Here is a 15,037-nt window from a genome sequence, read left to right as displayed (position 1 = left end):
GATACCCGCCCCTCCTCTCTTGGACTTAGCCACGCCCTTCATTAGTTCCTGAGGGGATTTTTCAGAACAGAGGTTATGGCAGTTTCACTATCCAATTCCAGTGAGTATGAGGGGAGCCCATGGAGTTTGAAATGACTCCTTTCTTCTCTCAGGGATGTGAGAAAAAATAAGAGAATTTGGGTTGGCTTAGTAGCACTATTTTGTGAGTCTTAGCTTTAGTTCCCTCGGGATGGAGACCAACTGCTTCATTCAGAATCTTAGGGAAGTTGACCCGTTTTCTCCCAACTGTCCTTATGGCTCCTTCCTCCATCTCCCACTTGGGGCCTCTGTGGACTCTCATTTGCTGCATCAGCACATGAAGGTTCCCTGACTTGGCACCTCCTTATGCTGAACATCAGCAGACTCCATACTGAGTAGGATTTGGGAGTACAGCTGTTAATACCAATAATTATGTAACCCTACTCGATGCCCTCTTAGAGCACGCCGCAGAAAAATAGATTGATAAAAGTGAACAAAAATATGAACATCATGTGTGGTAATGGCTCCCAAGCAAAGAATCTGAACCTTACAGCAGCCCCACCTAAGATTTATGAACAGGAAACCGGGAAGGGGAATGACATTTGAAGTGTAAGTAAAGAAATGTATCTAATAAAAAATTAAAAAACAAAAAAAGACAAAGAGGTCTATGCTGTGAACATAATCAGAAAGATGATCTTATCTGCCTCTTTTGTGTGTGTGTGTGTGTGTGTGTGTGTGTGTGTGTGTGTGTGTGTGTGTGTGTGTGTGTGTTTTACCTTGACTTCCGTAGTCAATGGAGTTCAGATAACTGTAGGAATGCATTTTATGGTTTAGAGGCACTGATAGGATCATTCCTTTACTTATGCTCCCCCTACTAGTTTTCTCACACATATCTCATCAAGATTTAAGCTGTTATGCATCCATAAAACTTAATGCTTACTAAATCATTTTAACTTTCCTATTCTTTTCATCTTCTTTAATATTCCTGGTACCTAAATAATACAATCCTGTAAAAGGTGTTTCAAATTTAGCTGGTAGACTGGTACGCCTCTTAAAACACATGACTTAGGAAAAAAGCTAACCTACATTATGGCTGATTGGTGCATTGCAAAACAGATTAATTCTAAATTAAATATATTAGACTATTTAAAATAGTCCTGCTTTAATATTTGTAATCATATCAAACTTTAAATATGGGATTATAAAGCCTGTGATTTGACTGTACTATACTGCATTCTCCATATAGATTTTACATGAATTACTGAAAATTTCTTGGCAAAAACTTATTATGTGAGCACCTTTATAACTAATACCACTGGGGCTTTTCCATTTAATGGTTATGTGAACCATATGTTTAAATACAAGTAAAAGGAGATTTACACTTAGCAGCCAACTAAGTAACCTGGATGTAGTCACTTATATTCAACTGAGTAGTTGCTTGTAGAATGGAGCGCAAACTGCAGATCAGGTATTTCAAGGAGCTCTCTTGGTATAAACTTAGCCCTAGCTAATTTGGCCATAGGGAATTCATGGTCCTTCTGATACTTGATCAGTCCAAGCCAAACTTCCTACACAAAAGTTCAGGATGCAGTTCCTCCTGTCTCTATGTCCTTTTTTTTTATTAACTTAATTATTTCTTATTTACATTTCGATTGTTATTCCCTTTCCCGGTTTCTGAGCCAACATCCCCCTAACCCCTCCCACTCCCCTTCTCTATGGGTGTTCCCCTCCCCATCCTCCACCATTACCACCCTCCCCCCAACAATCACATTCACTGGGGGTTCAGTCTTGGCAGGACCAAGGGCTTCCCTTTCCACTGGTGCTCTTACTAGGCTATTCATTGCTACCTATGAGGTTGGAGCCCAGGGTCAGTCCATGTATAGTCTTTGGGAAGTGGCTTAGTCCCTGGAAGCTCTGGTTGCTTGGCATTGTTGTTCACATGGGGTCTCGAGCCCCTTCGAGCTCTTTTAGTCCTTTCTCTGATCTTATCTGCCTCTTAAAATTCAGTTTTTAGCAGGTGTGTTTCCTGACCAAAGAAGTCAGATGAGTGCATGAGCAGCCCCTTCAAGGACAAGGCTTGGATTCCCAGGAGCAGACAAGGAACTCTGTGGGCATACTCCAAGGAATCTGGTGAGAACCACAGCCAGCATTTTGGATCTTTGCAAATTTGCCTAAGTGTACATTGAAAGAAGAAACCTCTATTCTGGCAACTAGTGCTACATTCCTTAGGGAGAGCACAGCTCTGCCTGCTTCAAGCTCAAGCTTAGCTATCGGGAAGCTTCCCCCTGGGACTGGACCTTGGCACCTAACTCAGGACCACTTTACCTCACCTTGAGAGATAGACTTCCATCCACCCCAAGATAGACAAGACTTCCATCCACCCCACGGCAGAGCTGGGGTTAGAGCAGCGACTTTCAGGCTCTGGAGCACACCAAGAATGCACACTCCAGTGTTTGTGGGCTGCAGGCAGAACTGAGCAGAGGTTTCTGTTGGCTTCTGTTTGGAGGACTGGGGTCCAAGAGTTGGCTCCAGTTCTCCTCCGTTTGTAGGTAGCTGGTTCCTCTTGGTGCCCTGTGGTCTCTCTCTGCCTCTTCAAGTGTCTGTGACTTTAGGGTCCCTTTCATAAGGACACCAATGTCATTACAAGAGAGACCACCTTTCAGGTTTCCTTGAATGGATCACGTGGAAGGCACTGTCTTTAAGTGTCACCTACTAAGTGTCAGGGACTTCATCCTTCACCATATTAATTGGGTTACAACTTGTCCAAGTGAAGGTAGTGAAGAGAGACTCATAGGGTCAGAGCAAACCTGACAGAACTATCTCACCATGCCCCATTCTAATTGGACCAGACTTTGTAAATGTGTCCCAGGTCTTTCTGGCACTGCTGTCCATCATTGTTCTCACAGTATAGCTCTGTCATTTACGGGGGAAAACTGAACAAAAGGCATCTCCTCAGAAAGGAAGAACAAGGCAGTCAACTTTTAGATGGAATCCTGTTATAAATGGCAGAGACCCTAAGGAATCTGCTAAAGTTGAGCACTCAACAGTGAGTTATACAAGACCAATGAATATAAGCTCTGTTAGCAGAAATAAAGCATTTCTATATCCTAGCAGTAAACAAAACAAAATAGGGGAAAATTTCTATGTCGTACACCAACTTTTATAAAAATCAAAAATATTTTGTAAATATTTGGCCAAACACACCCTAAACTTTTAACTATAGCTTCTATTTTTGTTTGAAATCTAGGAAGTAAGTAAATTTCATCAAAATATTGCAGAATAATTCATAATCAACTGAATACATTTAGAAATCAACAGTATAGAACTCATAGGTTTTCATTACTCAGTATATAACTCACAGGTTTTCAAACTCATACCGTGGGTTTTCTTTACCAATCAGAGTTTAGAAGTGCAGATAATGCTGTCTCCAGGTAGTCACACATACACTGTGAGAAGATTCAGAGAGTTAATTCTCTAACAGGAGGGTCCGCATCCCAATCTGGAGACAGAATTCCCTTCAAGAAGGTCTAAATCACTTGCAGGTATGAGTAGCCCCCTCAGAGGAAGGACTGAATCTCCTGCAGGAGAGAATGACAAAAATGAGAGGATCCATAGGAGGAGGGACTTCATTTCTTCTCTGATGAGACTGGAGCACCAGCAGGAATTTGACTCTGTAGTCTGAGAGATTATTTTCAGTATGATGTTCTGAGTTCCCTGAATCCACAGCTGGAGCACCGAGCCACCATCAGGAACACTGCACCTGGACCAGTTGTCTAAGGGAATTAAATACGAATTTCACTTCTTTGGCTTATAAAATCCCACCATGCTCTAGCTTCCTTCCAACATCCACCTTTCATTGCCCACCATCTCAGCTTCTCCCACAAAGCCTGGCTGCAGGTTAAAGAAAAAAAGGTAGTTGAATTGGAAACAGAAAATGCTGTTCTGTCCCTGAGACTGGCATAGGTAATCTCTGTCCTGTAGACTGATTGACTGATGAGACACATGTGAGTGTTTGCTTTGCATAGTCTACTGCAGTTGCAAAAGATTAAAAGAACGGTAGCTTTCCTTTGATGGTTGGTCTGCTCCAGTGTGGTGCACATTTGGTGAGTCATCCACTAGTGGAACAGAGATTAATCCTAAATATTTCATCCTCGTGATCAGAAGTATTTAAGGAATAATCCATTAATGATACATCCATCAGTTGGGTCTGGACAACTTTGTTGTACTGTTTATGCATGATAAATTCATCCATATTAATTTTAATTAATCTATAGATATAGTAGTCACCTCCTACACCCAAAGACTTGGTATAAATACGTGCAAACTCAGGTGATGAGATATGGTTTCTCAGACACCCCCACAGCATGCCACACTGCAGGGTGGATGCTGCACAGTTCAGATGCAGACGTTTCCTGTTTGGCTGAGTGTTCAGTGTACCCTTCACCTTCTCACAGGCTCTTCTGACACTCTTCTTACACAACCTCCACTGACACTCCAGTTGTTTATTTTCCTTGGATTTTTGTTTTGAAGTGTACTGCTCTTTTTTCAGGATCCCAATTCTTGAAGGCATTGTATCCCCTGCATATAAACAGTCTGCCTTGTCTTAAATTGGTACCTGTGTGTGTGTCTGTGTGTGTGTCTGTGTGTCTGTGTGTGTGTGTGTGTGTGTGTGTGTGTGTGTGTACAGCCACATATTTCATGATCCTACCCATAGCTGACCCACTCAGAACACATGCAGGAGGTGGGAACATGAAATAAATATAAAGGAGTAAAAAGCTAGGTGCAAGGGAGATAGGAGCAGAGCATCATGAGGAAGAGTCCAGAGTCTAGGGAGGCAGGGTGTGAAAGTACAGCAGCATCTTAAAGGGGCTGCCAGTTCTTAGGGTGTGGGGATCAGGTGTGTTAGGAGCACAGGAAGAAGTTGAATGTGATGAGCTTTCAAGTTTAACTACTGTCTGATCTCTGCAGTGCCATCACTGGAAAAGTGATGTAAGTAGTACCTAGTGCCCTAATCAAATCACAGACACTTTCACTGTCAGATCCCAGTGTGCTGGGAACCCCTACCCTGGGAAGTCCTCAGGGGTGTAAGGAGCATGCACTGGTTTCCTTTGTGTTGTACTCACCATGAGTGAGGAAATATTTGTCTGCACCTCTTCTGGAAGCAGAGATAGTAAACATGGGTGACACTCCTGATAGCCTATCTGTATAAAGTTTTGGCTTCAGTGGTGTTAGCTCTCTGGCTATAAGATCTAATCTAACAAGTCTTAAGATTTCACAGATGAGGGAATTATGAAAGCAGTTAACTGAAATACATACACTGCTATTCTGAATTTGAAACAGGCTTCAACCTGACACTCTTCCTCCTTACCCTCCCCAGACTTCTTTCTTTTGTCTACATACATTCCTAGTGGCGTCTCTGAGGACCCAATTCTGACTTGTGACTGGGCCTGGGTCATGCTCATGAGTTGGGGAAGTAACAGATGACTACACTGGGGCCCCTGTATCCATGTAGCAAATGAAGTTCCACAGCTCATGATTATAACTCTGGATACAGAACCCATTGCAAGAGATCCTCAGCTGAAATCACGGAACTCACGAGGGACTAAAGACCACTGACTTGCAACATGATGTTCATCTTTCTAAACCCCTCAACATTTCACCAAATAACCAGTATTCTAGAGTACCCCAGCACACACTGAGAAGTGTAGAGAGAAAGAATTTCATGTCTATGTTCCTCTGCCCATGAGAAAGAAGTTTCAGGACAGTAAATAGGTTTTGAGGGTAAGTTTCTCTTTTATAAACACCATTCTCTCTCTCTCTCTCTCTCTCTCTCTCTCTCTCTCTCTCTCTCTCTCTCTCTCTCTCTCCAGTTTAAAATTATTTATTTTTATTTCACATGCATTTGTGTTTTACCTGCATGTGCATCTGTGTGTGGCTGTCAGATATCTTAGGAATTTTGCGTGTGGGGGCAATTCCAGTTAAAACAGTCAGAACAAAGAGGAAATGCAGCATCAACAGTAGCAATCAGGTCCCTCTCCTTAGTACCCTGTGGATGTACCTGACCTTGGGGCTACAGTCTTCTTTGTGAATGCATGCCATGCATGCACTGCACTACAGCTGTGACGCTGGTGTCCTATGGCTTCCAGAGGAGCTGCATCTTGCCTTGTCTACAGAATACCTGCATCCAGCCCTGTCTCCAGGCAAGCATGCTGAGGACGAAACATTAGCCACATGTAAACAACATGGGATTTGTAAGTACACAAAGAATATGATTTCCTATGAAATCTGCAGTATAAAAGGAGGGTAGCATGAAGGAGAGAGATGCTATAGACTAGGACTCCAGTTATACAGTGGTTTCCATATGGATTTGTCAGACATGACTAGGAAGGGTGCTGGGAACCTGTGCAGACTTGGACAAACACAAATGCTTTTCTGTAATGGGATCCAAGAGGAAAACAGGATCAGATGAAAGCTCCTTACCGAAGGATGACCTCTCTTCAGTGAGAAGGCCAGAGTTATGTGTGTCTTCCATCTCAAGACCTCGGGTCGAATGTGTGAGTCAGGTGTCCTTGTGCCTGCCGTTCTCCAGTGCTTTTAACAAGAAGGCTTCCTCCTTAAAATTGGCAAGCTTGAGGGTGGTAAGCTCTGTCCCTGCTGTGGTTGGATTATGGTCATCCAACAAGGGTGTACATGAGTATACGTGCACTGTGTGTATTATGTAGTGCCCACAAAACCTGAAGAGGGTAAGATATTCTAGATCTTGAGTTGCACATGACTGTGAGCTAACTTGGAAATGTTGAAAACAAGTGAAGGTCCTCTGAAAGGCAGCCAGTGCTCTGAAATCCTGAGCTTTCTCTCTAGTTCCTGCTCTGTAGGTTTTCTCGTGTCCTGTTGATTACTGTCTGCTCCACTAGCCTGTTACACAGGAATCAGTCTTATGATTGTGTAGCATCACAACACCAAAAATACTTTAATCTCTGACTGGATGCCCTGAATGATTTTTACACGGGATAAAACTCGGCTACATTTGTGTTTGATTATTAACAGTGCCTCTGGAACTAAACTCAGATTATCAGCTATTCCTTTTACCTCTGAACCTTCTCAAAAGCTCACACTATATATTCCGTTCTGTCCTCAGTGTACCATATATTGCTATAATCACCAGTATTGTTAAAGCAAGCCAAAGGAGATTAATAAAATCTTAAGATTTTGAAATTTACATTCACACATAGCTTGTGCTACACATCATTAATCCCCCTTTCATGAGAGAGAAGGTCTCTTTACTGTTCAAACCACCCTTGTGTACAGGGTGAGTTTTAGGACAGCTTCAGTTTGTGGTAACACTCTGTCTCAAATTAAGCACACAACAGCAACAACCCAACCACACTCACACAGAAACACATTCATGGAACACACACACACACACACACACACACACACACACACACACACAGAGCACTTTCCAGTTGCTACCCTTCCCATTCCTCAAGTGAACATTCAGTGTAACTGTACTTTAATCTCACCTACCTCAGTCCTTCCAGTCTGTAGGCTTGTCTTAAACCCTCAGGAATTGGCAACTGACATCAGGCCGGTTTCTGCTTGCTGGTGGGGAAATTGGGTTGTGTTGCTTTGTTAATCTGTACTCCCTCAGCCACCTTCCCCAGGCCCTGAGAAGTTTCCATTAACCTCCTTCAGAGTACTTCAGTGTTTTTAAGTCATACTCAACAAAGTAAGAAACCATTTGGTTTGATTGCAGCATTTAGGATTGTGTTGAGTAGGTACCAGCAGAATGTACACTGTTTATGAAGTAGGTCTGTGAGTAAGGGATAGGTGTAATTTTATCTGCTGAGTGAGTGAGCGTTTGCTCCATATCGTTACCAATTTTGGCTTCTTTGGTATTTTTATTCCTATAGACTAAACGGTTTGAGTTTGTGTTGGCTTCTTCTGTGATTTCAGTATCCAGCACCCCTGGACTTATCCTATAAGTATTACCAGATTAACAGGGCTGTTGATTTTCCATGGAGATGCTTGTTTACATTTGTACTTAATCCACATCTTATGCTCAAAGGAGGGAGAGCAGCTTGCTGGCTTTGCAGCAACACACATTGACCCAGAGTGAAGGTTCTCTCTGTTACTGATTCGAATTCCTGAATCATCATGACATTTTGCATGAGCTATCCTCCACTGTCTCGGGCATTTAAATACTCCTTTCCCAGTTGGTGACTCTGTTTGGGAAGACTCAGGAGGTGTGCCCTTGCTGGAGAAAGAATGCCAGTGGGGCTGGGCTTGAGGTTTTAGTGCTCTGCACCACTCCCTGTGCACTCTCTGCTTTGTACTTGTGATTCCAGATGTGAATCCTCTGCTTCCTGCTCCTTCCACTGTGCCCTGTAGTCATGGAACTTAACCTGTGGTAACAGGTGGTCTGTGAAATAGGATCACTAATCGCCTACATGTTTTATAGTTTGCTGTGCTCATGTCATTTCTGTCACAGAAATACAAAGGTAACTAATGCAGAAGGGGATATAATAGAGCGGACTCTTGTTCTGTGATACCTGACTATGCCAGTTTGTGCTTGTTACTTGTTTTGGAAAATATGCAAGAATTCAGAACTTTGAACTAGAAGTGGCCCAGTGCTCTAAGAAGAGTTTAATGGGGTATACTGGCAGGAGCTTGGGAGTCAGGAGTGCCAAGACCTATCCAGAATGTGGAAGCCCAGGACAAGGGGATTCAGAAGGCAATAATATTTGTAACTGGTCTGGGATAATTTGTATGATGGTTTTACAAAATGTGGCTTCTTTCTGACCACTTCGTAAAAACCTACCTGAGGCTGAATTAAAAAGTAATAAACAAATTTCTTCGATGAAAATTTGAAGAGAGCCCAGTATGGCCTCTGTTATACTGAGGTTATAGGACTTCAATGAAAAAAGAGCAAATGGGGCAAATAGAAATGCAAAATGTATAGTTTACAGAGAAAAGGACACTGGGAAGATTAATATTATAGCCAATGCCTAGGCCAGAAGAGAGCCTGCAATTACTTAGGAGATTAGAACCTTAATATAAGGCCATGTCTCCTCAGGTGATGACATCACTCAATTGACCTTGTAATCTGAGGTAGAAAGTGACTTACTTAGTGTTTTCCTGCTATTAACAGACACCATGACCAATGCAAATCTTATAAGAAGAACACTGCTTTGGGTTTGGCTTACAAGTTCAGCAGTTTGCTTCATTATCATCAAGGTGGGAGCATGGCAGCATCTAGGCAGATATGGTACAGGAGGAGCTGGGTGCTCTACATCATCATCTGATATATGACTTAAGAATGTAGGCTTGAAAGTATCCAGTTTCTAATCTGGGAAGGAGAACAGCAGGCCTGAGAGGAACAGGCCTCATGTGCAGAGGGATGTCCCATCTGTACATGGTTGGGAGAAGCTCAGAGAAGGTTAGTCAAACCTGTCTATCCAGTAGAGGTTAGTTAACTGTGAAACTATCACTAACAGTAAAGGTAACTTTGAACTCTGAGGAAGAGAAGGTTTGTTGCCATTGTTTGTGGACCATGCTTGAGGGGATGAGACACAGAGAAACTGTGTCTTGGGTTCATGCCACGAAGCGTGCTAGCTGAGCACTTCACATCTTAAGTTGTGTATGTCGTCAGGGCCCTTACACAAAGGTGATCTAGTGACAGTGTCTTGCTTTGTTTGTAGCAATCACATGAATTTAAAATTCCTACTTGTGCTTTTTCTTAAAAACTCACTGATTAGTTTTAGCTGAGACTCCTGGGAGACTTTTCTCCCACATGCTGTAAGTGTTAAAGATTCGGTGATTAACATAAATTACTATTCATAGGTGAACACAGGGCCCTCACTGACCTGACCTTGCTATCTGGAACTGTTACTCCTGAGCCAAGGGTCTCAAGGGTCTCTGCCTCAGAAAGAAATGTGGTAAAGTGATCTCATAATCTATTCACATTCCTGTATCATCCAGAATATCTGCTAGAATGAGAGGATCCTTCTCTGCTCAGGACAATGTAGATACTGCTTCCCCAGGAGGAAAGAAAGGGCCACTACCTGCCTCTGTGGGGCAGTCCCTGGTGTTCACTGTAATGTCACCCAACAGTCCCACCTTGAATCTGCTGTTCCACTTGAGCATGGAGCCTCCCTTTTATTCTGGGAGATAAACAGGAATCTCCAGCTAGGAACAGTGGTCCAAACATGAGGTTAAGTGAAGGCAGTGAGAATGGTGTATATACATTAAGGGTTTCTGATTGAATGATTCTGAACTTAATGTATTTCCTACTTGAGTCATCTGTAAGTGATATATAAGCTTTGTATTAAAATGTACCTTTAGGTCCAAGATTTCATGGTAGGTCAATGTGCTACTTTCTCTTAAAGATAATTTAAGAACTGCATAAAGAAGAGAAAATACTGATCAGAAAATGTTCCTAGGTGTACATGACTGGTTTACATGTGCATGTCTCTGTGCTCAGCTCCAAGAGCACACAATATGCATTAGAAAGTAGATGATAAGAACTCTCTTTCTTTCTCTCTCCCTCTCTCTCTCTCTCTCCCTCTCTCTCTCTCTCTCTCTCTCTCTCTCTCTCTCTCTCTCTACCTAACTTTCGATCTCTCACTCTCTCATGGGTGTGTGTGTCTCTGTGTGTGTGTGTGCATGTGTTTATGAATCTGTGTCTGTCTGTCTGTCTGTCTGTCTCTCTCTTTCTGTGTGTGTGCATGTTTGTGTGTGTGTGTGTGTGTGTGTGTGTGTGTGTGTGTGTGTGTGTGTGTGACAAACTGAAGGTGAGCTCAAGGTCTGCATGCCCAGTTGGAACAAGGATCCCATGTTGATTGACCCCCACCTTGACAAGTATCTTGTTGTTGGTATGACCAGCATGTGACTATTGGGACAAGATAGAAGTATTTACAAAGCCAACAGTTTTGACCGATTTATGCGAATTAAGGCAGATTTGAGAGTACACTTAAGAGTTTTAAACTTTGTTTGAAAAAACTAAACAGTGTTCTTGGAAGAGTTTCTTTGGAGTAGACCGCCAAAGGCCAAATTTTATCTGATTGTTGGTGAGCACCTGTGGGATTTTGTGTTCCTAATGTAGTATCCCTTAGGTTTGGGTCAGACAATGTAAACCTTATCATTTCCACTGTTTTTAACATCTCAAATGATGTCCCACGTTCTAGGTGCCAATCCACAAATGCCCACTCCTACATCTTCTCCCTCCTCCCTCCATTTTGCCACTATGATGCTGCTCCAAAACTCACCCAACTTTTCGAAACCCACCACTCCAGCCTCCTCCTATGTTCGAGCATCACATCTCCACAGGACCAAGGGCCTTCCATCCCATTGGTTTCAAATAATGCCATCCTCTGATATATATTGGTTGGTGGTCTATTTTCTGGAAGCTATGGGTCATCAGCCAGCATATATTGTTCTTCCTCTATTGCAGGACCTCCTCTGTCACAGGACATCCACTGTTTAAGCACCACCACTACCTCAGGAAGTCCACTGTCTGTGTGTCAACTCCACTGTTACAGGACCATAAGTGTCTCAGCACTTCAACTATCACAGCACTTCTACTGTTCAGGAGCTCAAGAGTCTCAGCATCTCAAGTGTCACAGGACCTCCTTTGTCCAAGAACTGGACTGTCCAAGCAACACTACTATTGCGGGACCTCCACTGTCACAGGACTTCCACTGTAGGAGCACTACAACTGTCTCAGGACACCCACTGTCCTATAACCTCCACTATCCCAGGAATTCCACTGTCGTAGCACCACCCGTAGCAACTAAAGTGTTTCAGGACATCAACTGAAGCAAGATCTCCCATGATTCTGCAACTTCACTGCCACAGGATCTCTACAGTGACAGGAATACCCCTGAATCAGCAATTCCAATTTTGCAGGACCTCCACTGTAGCAGAACCTTCAATTGTGCAGCAGCTCCCCTGTAGGTAGATTGACCTCCATGATCTCAGTGCATCGATTTTCAAAGGACCTTCACTGTCACAGAACCGGCGCTATTTCAGTGCCTCCACTGTCGCAGGACCTACCTCTTCACAGGATCTGCACTGTTGCAGCAACTGTAATTTCAATTTTTCAAAGTCATTGCTGTTTATATTTGAGGCTGAATGAAATGTGATGCTACTTTTGAAAGCATAAAAATTTGTTCTATAGCTCTTGTGATAAATGCCGTGTGTGCTTGGACCAGTAAACTATGGAAGACTTCATGAGCTCATACCACTCTCCACCTCACTTTGTGGAAGCTGGTGTTTTTAGAGTGTGATAAACTTCAGGTGAATGGATGCATTCAGCTGCACCACGCTCTAGAGTGGGCTACACAGCCGTCATATTGAGTCCTTGCTGGGAAGAGAAGAAATCCAGAGGAGGGAGAAGGCTTGGGTTGGGGGAAGTATCATAAAATACTTATTAGATATAAGAAGGTAAGAATTATGGGGAACTGGAAAACAGAGCCAGAGGAAGAATGAGCACAGAACAAACTGGGAAGGACAAAGTACAAAGGCACTTGGGTTTTGCCATCTGCATGTTCTCTGGAAAATCTCCCTTGGCCTCATTTCTGGGAGAAAACTCTTCCTCCACCCACTTGTAAGGTTTCATTCTTGAAGGAAAGCAGCAACACAACTTCATCAGTGAATTTCCCCATTGGAATTGGTTCATCCTTTAATGCCTCTGGGAAATCCCCAGATGGGGACTGTCCTGCTCTCTGCTGAAGGACAGCAGGAAAGTAGGTTGTCCTCTGTTTTCTCGTTGCTACAGCTCTTCCAAATGTGGCTTATTGGCGAGTGAAGACACAGGACACTTCTGGTGTGTATGTATGCTTTGTTCGCTGTGGGTGTTGTCGGTAGTGTCCTGAAAAGAAGAAGGGCATGCCCAATGGCTCTTTGCTTCCTCTTTGACTAGCCTTATGATCATAGGGATACACTAGGCCATTGGAAGATGAGGAGAACAATGTGTCTATGTTGTGTTCACTTCTATTCCTATTTAGTCCTTGAGGGAAATCAGCAAGGGTAGAGAAGGGGACCGTAACTGGACAAAGCTGCTGAGCCTGTGTTGTGCAGCAATTCCTGTGTATAACTTGATGTTACATTAAGCAATAGGATGTCATGTTCTGTTTATACCTTTTTGATGCAATGAATCTATAATATTTTACCTCAAACCTCAATATATTACGTTTCTTCCTCTTTTGGAGAATCTGGCATGGGAGGGATCACTTCTTCATAAGGATTTGTGAACCTCTTCCAGTTTTCATTGACCAGGGGTACATCATCACCTCTGTGACTGTCAGCCCATAGTTTGGATTTACTTTCAGTAATAGGCTAAGCTGTCTCTTCTGACAACCCACAGTGAGCAGGGTACACACCTGCTACAACCTGTCTTCTGAACTGTTGTATGTCAACAGAGTCAAATACAACAGTGAAATATAAGCCTACTCCTAAGATCCATATGTTGGTTTTTTTTTTTTTTGCACCACCATAAAGTTGTCCTAGGAAGAGATCAGGTGCACCAATAGGGTAAGCACCATGCTGCCAGTTCAGCATTTGCCCAGATTTGTCTTGAGTTGAAGGCCAAAGTCGATGCTTTTGACTTTTCTGTTCTTCTTTAACAAAATATAATCTGGTTTCAGGTCACTGTGAACTTATACAGTGCCCATAGCCATAGATAAAGCCTGCTAATATTTGCCTAAATATTTCCTTGGCTCCTTCCTCCTCTCGGTGGAAAGACTTTCAGATGTATTTGTAAAGCTGTAAAATTTCAACCAGTTTCACGATAAGTTATTAGAATTGTCTCAGACTCAATTGGAGAAGCAAGATTATGTTGGGGTGGATGAAAAACTTCATTATATTTGCCATGGTCATGTTTGGCTGGCACCATTGCTTCTTCTTTGCATGCACTTTGATAACCCCTGTAGCAGAACTTCCACTGTCCCAGCACCTGAACTATCCCAAGACCTCCACAGTCAAAGGACCAATATTGTGGTAGGGCATCTGTGGTCAGGCAATTCCTCTGTCTCAGACCCTCCAAATTGCAAGACCTTTACGGGCACTGGAAGTCACTGTCCCTAAACTTCCACTGTTGGAGTACCTCAACTGTAACAAGGACCTCTACTATTGTACAACCCCCTTGTCATAGCATGTCTATTGTTACAAAGTAGTCCACTGTCAAAGGACCTCCAGGGTCTCAGCCTCTCCACTGTTACAGGATCTCTACTGTCTTAGGACCACTGCTGTTGGAGGACCTCCTGTCTCTCAGCAACTTCAGTTTGTTGGAGCTCTCCTATCAGAGGACATTTACATTTGCTGTACTTCCAGTGTCACAGCTGTTATAAGAACCTCCATTCTCACAGGACCTCCAGTGCATCAGTACCTCCACTGTCCAAGGACTTTTATATTGTAGGACCTCTACTGTCCTACAGAATGTCCACTGTCGCTAGATTTCCACTGTCACAACACCACAACCATTACAAGAACTGCAATTTTGGCATGAGCTCCAGTGTTCCAGCCCCTCCAGTGTCATAGGACCTCCACTATCCCAGGACGTCCACTGTCTCACCAAGGCCAATTTAAAGGACCTCTACTATAACAGGTTATCCACTGTAGCTGGACTTACACTGTTGCAGTACCTCAACTGTTGCAGGACCAACAAGGTTGCAGGACATAGACACTCTCAGCAGCTAGAATTTGCAGGACCTCTACTGGCACACAAATTCCACAGTTGCTGGAGCTCCACTGTCACTGCAAATGCACTGTCTCATGATATTCACTGTTGCTGGACCAGTAGTGTGGCAGCACATCCATTTTTGCCAAGCCCCTCCACTGACGCAAGACTTCCACTTTTGTAGCAAACCAACTCCTGCAGGATCTCCATTGTCTCAGGGCATTCACTAATGCCAGCTCTCCAATGTTGTAGGATATCCACTTTCACAACAGCTAGAATCTTGCAGGACCTCTACTGGCAAAGACAGTCCACTGCTGCTGGCTCTCTATGGTCAGTGCCAAT

The 15,037-nt window shown here is 43.3% G+C and overlaps 1 long non-coding RNA gene across 1 annotated transcript; it reads left to right on the top strand.

The window, feature by feature from the left end:
- Positions 1-13,478, top strand: LOC148007030 (uncharacterized). The gene is made up of 3 exons (XR_015646114.1): positions 1-100; positions 2,026-2,148; positions 11,471-13,478. It is a non-coding gene; the product is annotated as an uncharacterized LOC148007030 (long non-coding RNA).
- Positions 13,479-15,037: the final 1,559 nt, after the last annotated feature.

This window comes from Rattus norvegicus, chromosome 1 (assembly GCF_021556685.1).
Source record: "Rattus norvegicus strain SHRSP/BbbUtx chromosome 1, alternate assembly SHRSP_T2T, whole genome shotgun sequence".
Taxonomy (NCBI): domain Eukaryota; kingdom Metazoa; phylum Chordata; class Mammalia; order Rodentia; family Muridae; genus Rattus; species Rattus norvegicus.
This window is presented reverse-complemented; position numbering and strand designations above follow the sequence as displayed.